This window comes from Phacochoerus africanus, chromosome 3 (genome assembly GCF_016906955.1).
Source record: "Phacochoerus africanus isolate WHEZ1 chromosome 3, ROS_Pafr_v1, whole genome shotgun sequence".
Lineage (NCBI taxonomy): Eukaryota > Metazoa > Chordata > Mammalia > Artiodactyla > Suidae > Phacochoerus > Phacochoerus africanus.
In genome coordinates, this window is record NC_062546.1 from 176,424,977 (window position 1) to 176,437,373 (window position 12,397).

Genomic DNA, 12,397 nt, shown 5'->3' on the forward strand with positions numbered 1-12,397 from the left:
GATCTGCTGCAGAGCTCTCTCTCGGGCCTTGGTGGCCAATTTCTGGTGTCTTCACATGGTCTTCCCTCTGTGTGTCTGTGTTCAAATCCCCTCTTCTTAAAAGGACACCAGTCATAGTGGAGTAGGGATTACCCCAATGGACCTCATTTTAGCTTATTACCCCTTCAAAGACCCTGTCTCCAAACACAGTCCTGTTTTGAGGTACGGAGGGTGAGGACTCTTCAACATATAAATTTGAGGGGAGATGAAGTTAAGCACATAGCTGCCTTGTATCAGCAAAGACTCCCTGACACATCCAAAATAGGGTCCCGATTAACTGATGTCCATTTATTCATTTATTTTTTGAAGGTCTCCCCTCTACTTCCATATCAACCCTAAGAGTTCCTGTTGTGGTGCAGTGGAAACGAACCCAACTAGGAACCATGAGGTTGCGGGTTCAATCCCTGGCCTTGGTCAGTGGATTAAGGACCTGGCGTTGCTGTGAGCTGTGGTGTAGGTCCCAGATGCAGCTTGGATCTGGCATTGCTATGGCTCTGGTGTAGGCCAGCAGCAACAGCTCTAATTCAACCCCTAGCCTGGGAACCTCCATATGCTGTATGTGCAGCCCCAAAAGACAAAAAAAAAAAATCCACCCTAGAGAGCCATAGTCTTTGTTTTGTTAACTGATGTATCTCTAGTGCCTAGCTGATGCCTGGAGAGTAGCAGGCCCTCAATAAATATTCATGAAAGCATGAATGCCTATTATGAAGCCATTACAAATTACTCTGCAAAAACGCAATGACAGAGAAAGATGTTCAAGGTATATTGTTAAATGAAGAAAGCACATTTTCAAAAACCACATGTGTGGCATAGTTTCATTTTAAAATCGTAGACATGTAATTTATCTTTATTAAAATAAAGCTGGGAGAGAGAAGCCACAAAATGCTAATAATGGGTGGCTCTGGGGGTGGGATTTTGATTTCTCTCACTTGTATTTTCTAATTTCTCTCCAGTGAATATATATTACTTCTGCAAGAGGAAAAAGACAATATGTTTATTAAAGTTAATAAAAGAGGTGTTCCTGTTGTGGCTCAGCGGGTTAAGAATCCGACTAGTGTCCATGAAGATGCAGGTTTGATCCCTGGCCTCCCTCAGTGGGTTAAGGATCCAGCATCGCCATGAGCTGCAGTGTCAGTCGCAGATGCAGTTCAGATCTGGCGTTGTTGTGGCTGTGGTGTAGGCCAGCAGCTATAGCTCTGATTTAACCCCTAGCCTGGGAACTTCCATATGCTCACAGGTTTGGCCCTAAAAAGACCAAAAAAAAAAAAAAAAGAAGAAGAAGTTAATAGAAGATATTTTCTCATAACTTGAAACTGGCTGTTATGTTGAGGGAAAAAATACATTATTTTTCTTTTTCAATGGAAAACAGTAGGAAACACAGCTAGTGGGCAGTCCCTTGGAGCCCAGTGGCTGAAAGCACAGCCCAGGGAGTCCACCCAGCCTAGATTCAAGTCCTCATGTGCCACTTTCTAGATCTGTCATCTCAGACATATCTGTCAGTCATACTCAGTCTCAGTTTCTCACCTATAAAATGGGGTAATAGTGATACACACAAGACACGGAGCTGCCTTCCGGCTCTGGACCAGGCTAGAATTTGATTCTTTTGAGGTCCATGATTTGGAAATTTTAAGAGACCAAAAGTCAGGGTCCAACCCAAGGATTTGACTCTCCCTTTATTCTCTGTCCAGCACAGGCCAAGCCATATCCAGATACCCCTCACCATGCTTCTGGGTGAAGAGCCTGGAGAAGGGAGGGAGAGTGAGGCACTTGCCACAGGGGGCAAACTTAAGAGGGCACCAAAACACTCAATAATCAAGATAAATAATACTTTAGTGGAATGTTTTTAATAAAAATAGGTAAAAAAAAATCTATAATGAACAAAACATCAACAATTTTAATCGAGACAAATGAATATTACTGATTTCTCGTTTGTTTCAGGCTCCATTATGGCTCAGCAGGGCACTGCTCCCAGCCCACAGATTGAAGGTGGGGAACCTTCAATTATTTAAATCGTTATTAATTGCTACTTAATTATAATTAATTATCCAAGTTACCTTGAGCCACAGAATAGGCACTGTTCTCTCTGTGACTATTTGGCCTTTAGTCGAGGCCCTGTAAGGATACCCGTAGGGAATGTGTATTTTTCCGATCCTGTTTATTTCTCTCTCCTCTGCAGACACCTAATCACCGTTGCTACCAAACCACAGCCTTCCTACCTCATGGAGGACTCTGCAGGGCCAGTTTCTCCCTATTCTTTTATAGAAACATAAAATGCCAGCAAAGCACGATTTCTGGCATAAACAGCATTTGCAGATGTTGCAGGCTCCTCCCCTGATACTTCTGAGGAAGGGCACGCAGACCTTGGCATACCTTGCTTCAAAAACAGACAATAGCAAACAGCATGTTCATTCCACCTGCTTTCCAGGAGAAGGGATCCTTATGTAATGGGGTCAGAGGGTCCTTGGTCCCACGTGGAAAATTTCCCTGAGGGGCTTTCATGACTGTGTCATGGGGGCTTTGTGGGTATTCATTTATGCATATCAAGCATGTCACAGTACATAGTCACATGGAAATTGCTAGTTAAAAGTAGCAATGATACTAACTTTTAGAGTCTTGTTTTTATCAGTGGTTTCATTTTACATAAGAAGCCTCATTTGCTGAAACCACAGATTCTAAGTTGCTCTATCAAGGTAACCACTAGAAAAATAAGACATGTAAACTTTAAGAAATTTCCCTTAATATGCTCTTCCGTTTGATCGAATGCCCTAGATGTTATTCTCCAACATGTAAGGTGGGACATCACAAAATGAAGTGAACCTATAACAAATTGTTTTCCGAAAACCCCTTCAGAAATCTGTGTTCTTTCTAGCTACTGAAAAACTCAGAGACCAAGAGGGGAAAGGAATTATTTGAATGGGAGGTAGTGCAGAAGGCTTAGATTTGGCTACAGCAAGTTTAACACAATCCATTGCAAAGTGCTGGTCTGGATGAACTTCGTAACAGTGAAGAAATCGGCATTGAGGATTTTTTTCTCGAATTGAAGAAATGCTGCTCACCATAGCTCCCCCTTCCTCCTCCAAACTTTTTTTTTTTTTTTTTGGCTGCACGTGTGGCATGCAGAAGTTCCAGGGCAAGGGACCAAACCTGCACCACCGTAGTGACCTGAGCCACTGTAGTAAAACACCAGATCCTTAACCCATTGAGGCCCATGGCAATTCCACCCCATACTTTTAGATCGATGTCTTTTCCAGAGAAGTGAAACACACTGGGATTACATATCTGTGTCCAGTAAGAAGTCTGACCAATCCGAGACCACCATGTGGTAACGATGTCCAGCCAGTCCCAGATGTTCCAGCCTTTTCAGGTCAGGCACCTGACAAGGGAGTGAAAAAGCCACTGTGGACATTCCAGTCTCAGGAGATGGAACATGGAGAGGAAATGAGGAATTCAGCTGACAGCCAGAATAGACACTCCCGTTGTGTGGTCCCATGTGAGCCATCTCTGCCATGTCCAGTTGCTAGATCCACTCCAGCTGAGGCTCCAGCTGTCCTGGAGCAGGGATGAGCAGTCTCCACTATGCCCTGCCTGATTTCCTGACCCACAGAGCTGTGGGCATTAGAAAATGGCTATTGTTTTCTAAAATGTTATAGGGGAGCAGAAGTGAAGCAAAGATACAAAAGAGAATAGAGAAGACTGAAAAATAAGGAATAGCTATAACAGTTCTCAAATTTTGATTGTTGGTGCTCACAAGTCAACTTTTTTGCTCTTTTATGTGTTCATTCAAGAAAATGTATTGAAGAATTCCTGCTGTGGCACAGCGGGTTAAAGATCCTGCATTGCCATAGCTGTGGTGCAGGTTGCAACTGCAGTGAGTTTGATCCCTGGCCAAGAAACTTCCACATGCTGCAAGCCAGGCATTGTACTTAGTGCAAGGGATACCAAAAAGCTAAATAAAATAGCTCTGCCCTCTGGGGAGTACCTAGTTTAATGAGAGTGTCAAACAAGTAAACAATTACTATACAATGTGGTACAGGGCTGCTTTATTCTAAGGGTTCACAGAGGAAGTGATTGCACTGAAGATGCAGAATCTTACAGGGTTGAGGGAGTCAGAGAAGCATTTGCAGCAGAGGCCCTACCTGAGATAAGCCTCAAAGAATGAGTAGAGGTTTACCAGATGTCCAAGGTGGGGCAGAGCCAATCCTATGATAGCAAAGAACAGGGTAGGCTCATTTTAGACACTGGCTTCAGCTGCTCCTGTGGTCTCAGCTTCTCTTTGCGTCTCCTGGGCAAAGCATTGATTGCATAACCTGAGAGTTATTTTTAGAGGAATATTTGATTTTATCTATGCACTAAGTACGACTGGAAAGAAACAGTTCATGGGTGGACGTCATTACTCAACTTGGTTTATCCAAAGAATACCCTACAGAGTCCAGGCCTACTCAGCAGAGGGGCCAAGGCCTTAGCTGTGCCCCCCACCCCACCCCCGTGTAATCTAAGATGTTGAGGTTTTTTCAAGAGTGCTTTATGGAGTTCCCGTCGTGGCACAGTGGTTAACGAATTCGACTAGGAACCATGAGGTTGCGGGTTCGACCCCTACCCTTGCTCAGTGGGTTAAGGATCTGGCATTGCTGTGAGCTGCGGTGTAGGTTGCAGACACGGCTCGGATCCCGTGTTGCTGTGGCTCTGGTGTAGGCCGGCGGCTACAGCCCTGATTGGACCCCTAGCCTGGGAACCTCCATATGCTGCGGGAGCAGCCCCAGAAAAAGGCAAAAAGACCAAAAAAAAAAAAAAGAGTGCTTTCTATTCAAATATGACTCTTAAGACACGTTCCTGGGCTCCCAGCTCCATCCAACTTGCTGTCCTAATCCCTTCTGCTAGAGATATTCTAGAGGTACTTCAGGGTGGATTCCATGCTATGAGGATAAGAGCTGATTTGTCTCTAGAATAGGGCAATCAAGCCATCATGAGGAAACGTTCCTGCCCTAAAATCTATGAGCTTTGTTTCTAGGAGACAATCTTGGTTAAAAAGACATCTTCAAACCTCTCCTAGCTGTCAAGGTTAAGGAAATCCCTCCTCTTACAGTGTTTCTAACATCAGGCTGCTGTCAAAAAAGCTACTAGGAGAAACTGAGGGGAACACGTTAAATCATTGCAAGAAAGCACTCCTAGCTTGAGTAGGGCAACTTGGCCAAGGAGTCCATTTTAAGAGTGTAAAATGGACATATCTTCAATGTACCAAGATATCACATAGGGGAAACAAGTGGAAGTAGTGAAATAGGGAAATGCTGGGGAAAGGGAGTGTTGGCAAGATTAAGAATAAACAATCAAAAGCATTTAATATATTTTTAAAAACTCAGCTTTTTTTTTAATACATTAAATGGATCTGGCAGTGAGTTGATTTTCTGAGCAAGTATAGAGGGGAGTGCTCGTATGAAACTAGTTAAGTGCAGACCACATGCTTTACTGTCTTTGGAGCTGGGAGTAGAGCTGGCATCTGCTTCAGAGAAGCAGGCACCTGAGCAAGGTCCTTCCAGAAGAGAAAGGCTCTTCCACCCCCACTCGGAGGTGATCTGAGGAAGCCCTCGCAGTGGGCTGAGGAAGCGTTTAGATTTTCTGTAGCACTTAGATTTTCTATAGTCAAATGGAACTGGAAGTCAATAAACCATTAAATGACACAGAAAAATAAAGATCCCAGGAAGGCAAAAGGAAATGCTTAGTCCCTCTGAAAACTGCAGGCCCTTCTTAGAACTTATCTCAGAAAATGCCCTGATGTTTGGAACTGTAACCACAGTGGACATTTGGGGTCAGAACTGCCCTGTGCAATAAGCATTAACTGCCCTGATGCTATGGCAAACTAACACTTTTTTAATGTTTTTCAGAGCATCATTTCAACTCAGTTTGCATTCTCATCTCAACAGACTCACTTGGCAGAAAGAAACCTAGATGCTGTGAGAAGAGAGAAGGTGAGAGAACAGTTCCGGAGGAGTGGAAAAAGACAGATGGACAGACACCGGATAGTTTCCTACAGTATGAGCACCAGTGCCACCAAACGCCCCTCTTTACTAAAAACCCGAATTATAATGTTCTAAAGTTGGGAATGAAAGAAGTCCAGTTGTTCCACATCAAATCAGGTAAAATAGTAACTCCTAACTTTTTTCTTCACATATGCCTTTGAGAGTATGATGGTAAGGGTGAACTATATGTCCAGAAAAAAAAGTGTATGTATTACTTACGCACAAAATCGTCTTCTAGAACAGCTAGTCATAATATTCAAGATGGAATCCACTTAGTCACCAAACATACATAATATATAATCCTGTTCATTTGGCTGTCATAAATATTTCTTGCATCCAACTAAGTTTCATTCCATAGTTTAAGCCTCTCTCCACTTTTTTTGCCCTCTTAGCTTAAGAAAACACCTTTACAGAACTCCTTGTATAAATTTTTCGTATATGCTTGCAAAGAGCTATGAAATTTTATCAGCATCATGCTCTTTTTTGTTTATGGCTGCACCCACAGCCTGTGAAAGGTCCCAGGCCAGGAATTCAATCCAAGCTGCAGCTGTGGCATGTTGGATCCTTTGGCCCACTGCATCAGGCTGGGGATGGAACCCTCACCTCTGCAGCAGCTCAAGCTGCTGCAGTTGAACTCTTAACCCCCTGCAAGAGCTCCTCATAATTATTGCTTTAAGTTAAAGCTTTTCTAATCTTTCCTTTCAGATTGAGTCATAGAGGATTAGTTACCCTTTAATATCCAATTCTTCCTTCTGCATTAGTTACTCAGCTATGTGATTACATTTTCTAAGCCTCCCTTGCAGCTATGTGTGGCCATGTAACTAAACTTTAAGTTGGTGATGTGCAAACACTGTGCTATGTGGATCTTCTGAAACATCTCCCTTCTCCTTCACCCTACTGTTTGGAATGAAGACACAATACTAGATGGATAGCCGTCTTGGGCCATGGATTTGAGGTGTGAAGGGTGACACTTTGCTTGACTTCCCTATTAGAAGCCAAATTTCATGAGAACAGAGACCTTATTTTCTTGCTCAAAACAATATCCCCTGCACCTAAAAAGTGTGTCCTGTGGTTAAGGACTCAGATATTGAACAGGTTTTGAATGAATGAATGAGGTTACTCCAAATCCACGTAAAACACTAACCATAAAGTTCTCCCAAGGACTGTTCAGCCATCATTAGTCATGTACAAGGTGTCAATTTCTGCCACAGAATCAAGCTCATGCTTAATTCAAACCACATTACTTCTGGAGTTCCCTGGTGGCTCAGTGGGTTAAGGACCTGGCATTGTCACTGCTGTGGCTTGGGTTCAATCCTTGGCATGGGAACTTCCACATGCCATGGTAGCCAAAAAACAAAACAAAACAAAACAAAAACAACAAAAGAAACATATTCCTTCTCTGCTTTCCTTTGCTGTCCTAGACTTGCCACTGTCATAAAAAAATAGATTTTTTTTCTTACTGCTCTCATGTTCTGTTAAAACTAAACATTTTCAAATCTGAGCGTTCCCGTCGTGGCTCAGTGGTTAACGAATCCAACTAGGAACCATGAGATTGCGGGTTTGATCCCTGGCCTCACTCAGTGGGCTAAGGATCTGTTGCTGCCATGAGCTGTGGTGTGGGTTGCAGATGTGGCTCAGATCCCGCCTTGCTGCAGCTCTGGTGTAGGCTGGCTGCTACAGCTCCGATTAGACCCCTAGCTTGGGAACCTCCATATGCCGTGAGTGCAGCCCAAGAAACGACAAAAAAAGACCAAAAAAAATTTTTTTCAAATCTATTTTCACAACAATGCTTCTGAATATTTTTTCTGCTTAGCAAGTTTAAAATTCTTTAATGTTCAAGGTCATGCATATCTATTTTTGTATGTATCTGTTGTTAAATGCAGGCACTATTTCGAAACTTAATCTTAGGCATTGTCTGGAGTACATAAGAATCATCCAAAATGGGGTCTAATGACATTCCTAGGACTTTGGACATTATTATCATGAAATGTAGTCACTAGGTTCTAAGGATTTAATAAGATGTTTACTGAAACTAAACTTCACTGAATTTTTTCCCATTCCACTGTGGTTTCTCACATTTCAATATATTACCTATTTTTGTTCCTAAACTTTACTTATATCTTTTAAATGAATAAATTAAATATTAATTATCCCTGCTTCCCAGATTTTTTTGGAGGTAACCTTTTCCTCCTGTTTTTTGTTTGTTTGTTTGTTTGTTTGTTTGTTTTGTTTTTTTGTGGGGTTGGGGGCAAACAGCCTGCAGAAGTTTCCTGGGCCAGGGATCAAAGCCATGCCATAGAAGTGACAATCACCCACTGAACCACCAGGAAACTCCACTGGTATCCTTTATATTCATAAAGAACACTCCTCTGGTCTTTTGTGGTCTCATGTAATTAAAGGGTTTGTAAGTGTTCATACTTTTTGCAAATTACATGTCATTTTATTCTTAATTTTTTAAATTCTCCCCCCTAAAGTGTTGCTATTTCTTTTAACTATTTGGAGAAACAAATAGTTCTCATCTTCCACTTTTGTGACATATCTATTTATACTTGAGCTCCTTGGTTTTTGCTCAAATTTCTTTTCATATTACCCACCTTTGAGGAAATATATTACTTGGTTTTTATTAGGTACATCAAGCTTTTCTGAAGTATAAACTTATCTACACATGATCCACTTCTTTCCATGATGGCTTTCCAAATAGAAGCCAATTATAATAGGAAAAAAGGTCGTCAGATGAGTTCTTCCTAAACCTCTCGTCTACCGAGAATGTCTCTACGATACCCAGGTCCTCTGTCATCTCTTGCTCTTCTCTCAGTCCAAAGCTAATCTATGTCTGCTCTGCAGTGCAACTACTTCTGCCTTCTTGGAGACCTTGCTTTGTCAGTTTCTCATATCCTCTAACCTCAAACTCCTTTTCTCTCCATTGGCTCTTACCCCTGAACATACACATACACTCACATTTTTTTCTTTTTTCTTTTCTTTTTGCCTTTTCTGCGGCATATGGAAGTTCCCAGGCTAGGGGTCAAATCATCAAATCGGAGCTGTAGCCGCCAGCCTACACCAGAGCCACAGCAACGTGGGATCCGAGCCGCGTCTGCGACCTACACCACAGCTCACGGCAGCGCTGGATCGTTAACCCACTGAGCGAGGGCAGGGACCGAACCTGAACCTCATGGTTCCTAGTCGGATTCGCTAACCACTGCGCCACAACGGGAACTCCTTTTTTTCTATCTTAAAAAAAAAGCATTCCATGGAGTTCCCATTGTGGCTAAATGGGTTAAGAACCTGAACATAGTGTCTGTGAGAATGCAGGTTTGATCTCTGGCCTTGATCAGTGGGTTAAGGGTCTGGCATTGCCACAAGCTGTGATGTAGGCCTGCAGCTGCAGCTTTGATTTGACCCTAGACTTGGAACATCCATATGCCATAGGCAAGGCCATAAAAAAACAAACAAAAAGCATTCTTTTTTCTTTTTTTTTGTCTTTTTGCCTTTTTTAGGGCCGCTCCCACAGCATATGGAGGTTCCCAGGCTAGGGGTCTAATCAGAGCTGTAGCCACCGGCCTACACCAGAGCCACAACAACGTGGGATCCGAGCCGCGTCTGCGACCTACACCAAAGCTCACGGCAACACTGGATCGTTAACCCACTGAGCAAGGGTAGGGATCGAACCCGCAACCTCATGGTTCCTAGTCGGATTCATTAACCACTGCACCACAACGGGAACTCCCAAAAAGCATTCTTAATTGTACATCTTCTTCTAACTACCACTACATCTCTCTTCTCAGCCCAGTGTTTGGGAAGAGAATAGTTACCTCCACTTTCTCACCTCCTATTCTCTTCTCATTCACTGCCTACCTTCCAGTTTGCACACATCCACAGTCATCCAGTTGCCACACAGCCAATGGTACTTGTAGCTTTTCTGCCCTCTGGACAGCATTGGACTATTTAGTGAATTATGAATGGAGCTTCTGCTGGCCAGATATTATGTTGAAGTTCTGCTGTTTTAGAAATGAGAGGCAGATGTAATCCCTACTCACCGGGACTCACCTGAGCGGCCATTCCTGATTAATACTTGAGTTCCTTGATTTCCACTGCTTCCCTTGGCAGTCTTACTTAAATGCCACTTAAATCTCCCTCTTTTCTTTTCTTTTTCCTTTTTCTTTCTTTCTTTCTTTTTTCTTTTTTTTTTTTTTTTTTTTTTTTTTTTTTGTCTTCTTGGGCCACTCCTGTGGCCTATGGAGGTTCCCAGGCTAGAGGTCCAATCAGGGCTGTAGCCACCAGCCTACACCAGAGCCACAGCAATGCGGGATTCGAGCTGCATCTGCAACCTACACCGCAGCTCACGGTAATGCCAGATCCTTAACCCACTGAGCAAGGCCAGGGATCAAACCCACAACCTCATGGTTCCTAATCAGATTTGTTAACCACTGAGCCATGATGGGAACTCCAAATCTCCCTATTTTCAAAGTCTCCCTCCCTCCCTTCCTTCTTTTCTTCTTCACATCTTCTCAAGGCAATTACTTCTCTACCATGGCTTCAATTACTATGTATGTACTCTAATGACAATACAGTTTTAAATGTTGTTTTCTTTTTTCATATTTTTTAGGGCCACACCCATGGCATATGGAGGTTTCCAGGCCAGGGGTGGAATTGGAGCTACAGCTGCCAGCCTACACCACAGCTCACAGCAATGCAGGATCCCTAACCCACTGATCGAGGCCAGGAATCAAACCTGCAACCTCATGGTTCCTAGTCGGATTTGTTTCCGCTATTCCAGGACAGGCACTCCTTAAATGTTGTTTTCATTTAACAGATTTATTTTACATAGGATCCCTCATTTACTAAAACCATAAGATTCCAAGTTGCTTCATGAAAAATGTGATATTCTTAAGCTGTCAACATTAGAAAGTTCTCCCAATCACATTGTTTTTTGGTTGATTTAATATATGTGTTATTCTAAAATACGTATGTTGGGATATCACAGAATGGACTTAGCCTGCAGAGCTTTATACCCAGTTTTCAAGAAGAGAGCTCCATTTCCATGCTCCGCTTAACAGAGTCCAAAATGATCTTCCCAAACCTCTTCCTCTTCCTGCATTCTCTACCTCGGAGAAAGTCACTGCTCTCTACCTAGTTCCCTAAGCTGGAACCTGAGCAGCTTTGTTTGTTTGTTTGTTTGTTCGTTTGTTTTTGGCACACCTATGGGATCAAGTCCAAGCCACAGCTGCTACCTACCCAAAAGCTGTGGCTACGCTGGATACTTAACCTGCTGCACCACAGCAGGAACTCCATTAGCAGCAAATTTTGCCTCTCCTTTCCCTCTCTCTTCCTCTGTATCTAGTCATCAAGCACTTCTGTCTCCCAAATGGCCTCATATCCTTTCCTTCCACTCCAGTCTGCCACTGCTTTCAGTCTGAACCCTTTCTTTTCTTTTAGATGAATATAAAGTCTCTCAATTGGTCCTGTTGTGTCCTTCAATCCTCCTTATTGTCCAGAGTGACCTAACTACAAACCACCTGATAGGGACATCTTACCTTCACAACATTCAATGGTTCTCATGTTTCTGGGAAACAATTCAAACTCTTTACCCCAGCATCTACTATGGGGTTAGGCAGATCTAGGTTTGAATTTCAGGTTCAAGTAATCTGCAGCAGTGTGGCCTCAGACAATTGGACTTTCAAAGCCTTTGTTTTTCTCAGGTGTCTAAGCTCACTGAGGGCAGGGTTATTTCCCCAAACACAATGCCGGGCACATAGGGAGCGCTAATTAATGCTGAATGAAGGGAAAGCATTTTAAAATCCACATCAAAAAGCTGTCCCTCCTTAAAAATAAAATAAAATCCTGATATGCTATGCCACTTCCAACCAAATTTGATTTCTGTCTTTATTTCCTGATAATCACAATCCCAGGGCTGGACACCAGGGATGAAGGCTGGTTCTGCCTGGCGTCCCCACCCCTTTAGGGATCCACACTATCAGGGATCAAATCCTGGCCATACCCCTGAGCAATTAGGTGACCTTGGGAGCGTTATTTAATTTATGGAAAATCTGTGTTCGTGATGGGTTTGTTCTCAAGGGTTAATGAGCACCACACTTGGAAAGGGTCGGGCGCATATTAAGTGTTCGCCAAATGTTAACCTCCTTCATCAATTCAAGACCGTGGTACTCCACTTTGTGACTCTCAATTTTGTATGAGAAAAACGTGCTTTTTGCGTTGGCGAGAAAGAGTTGCTGAATCCCCGCGTTTCAGAAGTGGAGGGAACGAGTTCGGTGCCTATTTTACCGATGAGGAAGTGGAGGGGTGACGTGTCCTCGAGTCTTATTCAAGACACTGCCACAGCTTTT

The 12,397-nt window shown here is 43.0% G+C and overlaps 1 long non-coding RNA gene across 1 annotated transcript in view; it reads left to right on the forward strand.

Moving 5' to 3' along the window:
* Positions 1-6,384, forward strand: part of LOC125123489 (uncharacterized) — a 78,897-nt gene extending 72,513 nt beyond the window's left edge. The window contains exon 3 of the long non-coding RNA XR_007134076.1: positions 5,958-6,384. This is a non-coding gene — a long non-coding RNA (uncharacterized LOC125123489). The remainder of the gene's footprint in view (positions 1-5,957) is intronic.
* The last annotated feature ends 6,013 nt before the right edge of the window (positions 6,385-12,397 follow it).